General features: G+C 36.1%; 1 pseudogene; it reads left to right on the plus strand.

Moving 5' to 3' along the window:
- The first annotated feature begins 3,341 nt into the window (after positions 1-3,341).
- Positions 3,342-3,487, plus strand: LOC133765016 (U2 spliceosomal RNA; annotated as a pseudogene).
- The last annotated feature ends 1,121 nt before the right edge of the window (positions 3,488-4,608 follow it).

Raw genomic sequence — 4,608 nt, forward strand, 5'->3', positions numbered from 1 at the left:
CAAGGTGGCATGTACCAATGTCATCTTACTTGTTACAGTGATCAGCTTAAGTTCATAATTGATCAAAAAGATAGGATTAAGTGTCAAAGGGATTACATAAATAAGTTCAGTGTCTGTAAATAATTGATAGAATTAAAAAGGAGAGAATGATCCTAAATGGGAAGCAGGATACACAGCTGACTTATTGAATGGCAAAAGTCCTAAATAGCACTCTGGCATCAGAATCAGCCCTTAAGACATACATATCTAGCTAAAAATCCCATGAAGAGTTACACAGGAATGGAAAGCCAAGGCAATGACCTAAATGAAAAATCTATTTGAGATCCCACTGGAAGGACCAGGCCATCAAAGAAGGCAGTACCTTCCTCTGAAGGGAGGAGAGAACTTCCACGTTGAATATGGCCTTGTGTAAATAACATCAGAGTTGGTGAACTCAAGAGGCTTCCATAGCCTTAGCAGCTCATGACAAGAGCATCGAGTGAGTACTGACATCATAAATGAGTGTCAATTGTTAAATCAACAACGGGAGTCACTGTGCACCTTCTCCCCATGTAGGACCTCTGCCCTTAATGTGTTGTACTATGAAAATTAGTGGTAAAACTATTACTCAAACAGCACTTTTTATTTGTGTGTCTTTGTGGGTGCAGTCTGTTGAAATCTTTACTTAGTATATAATAAATTGATATCTGTATATAAAGATAATTGAAAATGAATCATGATGAAGAATGGGATGGGAAAGGGAGTGGGAGATGGAATGGTTGTGGGTGGGAGGGAGGTTATGGGGAGAAAAGCTGCTATAATCCAAAAGTTGTACTTTGGAAATTTATACTTATTAAATAAAAGTTGAAAAAAAATAAAACACACACACACACACACAAGATGTTTTTATATTGGAAGGTCAGAGTTACAGAGTGAGGGAGAGATGGAGAGAGCTTCCAACCGCTTGTTCACTCCCCAGATGACTGTAACAGCCAGGGCTGGGTCAGGCTAAAACCAGCAGTCAGGAGCTTTTTCCAGGACACCCAAGTAAGTAGAAGGGGTACAAGCACATGGGCCACCTCTTGCTGCTTTTCCCAGGCCATTAGCAGAGAGCTGGGTTCGAAGTGGAGCAGCTGGTACTTGAACTGGTGCCCATATGGGAGGCCAGCATCACCCGCAGCAGCTTCACCTGCTATGCCACAAGGACGGCCCCTACAATACTTTCTTTACCTTAATTTACAACATAATTTTAATATAAGCTTTAGATAAAATCTAAAATTGTGGTTTGGTAAAGGTTGGGGAATGGATTACATACATCTAAAGGAGGTATATGCTGCATTTATTCATCATAGATGTCTAATAATTTCAAACAGAATATAATGAATATAATACCTATTATCACAAGTAAAAAATCACACTTGAAAAATTCTAAGTAAAATTTCCTCTTTGAGCATTTTCAATTCTGCTTAAAAGTCTATGATGAAAAAAGAAAGCATTTGTTTTCCCAAAACAGCAATAAAATGTGTAATAATACTCAAGGAAAAAAATAACATGTGTAATCAAGTGCAGAAGTAAGACTTATAATCTTCTAATCTTACAGTTATCATAGCACTTCATAATTATTAAGCAAGTACTATTGTCTCCGAGCTATACCAATTTTTCCATGCATTAACTTGTTTCCCAAATCTCTAGTTAGCTAATTAATATTTTCACATGAATACCCTATGTACTCCCAAATTTTATGAAGTAAAATGTAATATTTGAATTCAATTGCCAAATTTTTCTCCCTCATCTATGAATTGCATAGCATTATGTGAAATTATAATTGACCTATTATTTATGACGAGGATCTTCAGCTTCCAATTGAATAATTGATCATTATAGTTGATTATCGTTTTGATATGTTTAGTTTTCATTCTACCATCTTTGAAATTCCTGGCTCCTGGCTTTGACCTAGCCCAGCCTCGGTCATTGCGGCCACTTGTGGAGTAAACCAGTGGATAGAAAGATCTCTCTCTGTCTCTCCCTCTCTAACTGACTTTCAGAAAAATAAATTTTTAAAACAAACAAACAAATGAATAAATAAATAAATAATATGGTTTTAACCTACAAATATGGAAAAGCATTATAACAATATAATTTAGCTCATCTCTATCACTGTGTTTCTCTAATTACACCAAATAGTTTTCTTCTACAGATGGTTAGTTTTACAGTTAATTGCTTCTTTAAAAAGATTTACTTACTTATTTGAAGAACAAAGAAAGGTATAGAGGCAGAGACATTTTCCATTTTGCTGGCTCACTCTCCAAATGACTGCTATAGCTAGTTCTGGGCCAGGTCCAGAACTACGTCTTGTCTTTCTTGTCAATAGCGGGGGCCCAAAGACTTGAACCATTTTCTACACATTTTATCCTGGCCAAAAGACCAAGAAGTGATTGAGCTGTTTTCTGACGCCTTCCTAGGATCATTAGCAGAAAGTTAGATCAGCAGAGGGATAGTTAGGAATCCAACCAATGCCCTGCAGTGGGTCCTGCAGGCTGCAGCTTCATCTGCAGCAACATAGGGCTGGTCCCCAAATAACTGCTTTAGGCAATTTTCTTTTAAATAAATTAGTAGTTATCATATTCACTCATACTTTTATCAGTTCAAGCACTCTTCATTTTTTTCAATAGATGTATATTTTATTATGAATTACTTCTTTGAGGAATTTCTTCTAGTATAATTAGAATGTCAAAATTAGGAATAGTTTTAGATTTCATTTAAATATTGTGTTTTAATTTTATTCATGATATAAAAATTCTATCTCTCTTTAACTCTCTCGCTTCCTACCTCCCTCACCTCCTTGCCTCCTTCCATTTCAAATTGACTGTAATTAGTCTGGGTGTGGTTTATCTTACATGTATCCTTCAGTGAGTTGCTGAATTTCTTGAATGCTTGGATTGAAATGTTTCATCTTATTTATATACTCTTTGGTTATATTTTTAAACCTTTGGTCACTATATGTCTTGCTTTTTTAAAATCCCACTTAAATGCAATTTAGTCTACTCACATAATGCAAATATTTTTAATATTTTCATTGCTTTTCCAACTTTTGATAATTATATATGTACATATATATATATAGTTTTCTCTTCATCAGTTTTAATTCCTTTATTTTTTGAAACATTTTATTAAAATACAATATATATGCCAGGAAATGCACACAGGTATACCAATAAATTAGTTTTTGTCATCTGATCACACTCATAGCCATGATTCAATTAAGCACAAAGCTTTACTAGTACCCCAGCAGCCCACACTATCCTCCCTACTTCTTTTTTTAGAATGTGTGAAATAAGAGTTTATTGTCATTGAGATGGTATATCGCTTCTCGGCCTTTTGGCTAAGATCAAGTGTAGTATCTGTAGATGTTATGATTCAGTGAAGCATTATTTACAACTGTGTACCAGATGATATAATTCTTATGACCTCTCTATATATTAACTAAAATAAATTAGGGAGAACATGGTATTTGTCCTTTTGGCTCTGTTTTAATTCACTTGGAATGATGTTCACCATTTTAATATCTTAACTTTTAAAAATTTACTAAAACATTCTCATTGAAAAATTTAACATAGTTATTCTTTACATATTTAGGATAATACATTGTTTCCTTAGATGTATGCAATGTGTAATGTCCAATTGAGGTAAATGTATTTATTCTTTCAAGAATTAAATGTAGTAGAAAAAAAGCCAAAATTCAATCTTCTAGTTTTTTTTTTAATTTAGAAATATACAGTACATTATCTGTACCACATTTTCTATCCATTCTTCAGTTGATATGTACTTACATTGTTCTGTCTTCTTGGTTATTATGAATAGTGTTGCAATAAACATATTAGAGAAGATGCATTTTTGACAGAGAGATATTTCCCTTGGATATAAGCCCAGGAGTGGGATTGATGGATCACATCACAGTTCTCTTTTTAGATTTTTCAGGAAACTTCATACTTCTTTCCACAATGGATGTACTAATTTACATTCCCATCAATAGTGTATAAGGGTTCCCTTTTCTCCATATCTTCTCCAACGTTTGTTCTCTTTAACCTATTTGATAATTGCCAATCTAATTGAAGAGAGATGATATTTCATATGGTTTTCATTTGCCTTTTCGTGACTATTAGTAATGCTGATATTTCAAAAAATCAATATACAATAACGGTGCCTCTGGTATACAATGTAACATTCCAGTATGTTTACAAGTATACAATGTTTACTGACCAAAACAGGCAATTAACATCTCCATCTATCCATCGTCACCTTGATTTCAGAGACTAGCTCCTGCACTCCAACAATTATCTTTTTTTAAGATGTATTTATTGGCCGGCGCCGCGGCTCACTAGGCTAATCCTCCACCTTGCGGCGCCGGCACACCGGGTTCTAGTCCCGGTCGGGGCACCGATCCTGTCCCAGTTGCCCCTCTTCCAGGCCAGCTCTCTGCTGTGGCCAGGGAGTGCAGTGGAGGATGGCCCAAGTCCTTGGGCCCTGCACCCCATGGGAGACCAGGAGAAGCACCTGGCTCCTGCCATTGGATCAGCGCGGTGCGCCGGCCGCAGCGCGCTACCGCGGCAGCCATTGGAGGGTGAACCA

Source organism: Lepus europaeus, chromosome 7 (assembly GCF_033115175.1).
Source record: "Lepus europaeus isolate LE1 chromosome 7, mLepTim1.pri, whole genome shotgun sequence".
In the NCBI taxonomy this organism is placed as follows: Eukaryota; Metazoa; Chordata; class Mammalia; order Lagomorpha; family Leporidae; genus Lepus; species Lepus europaeus.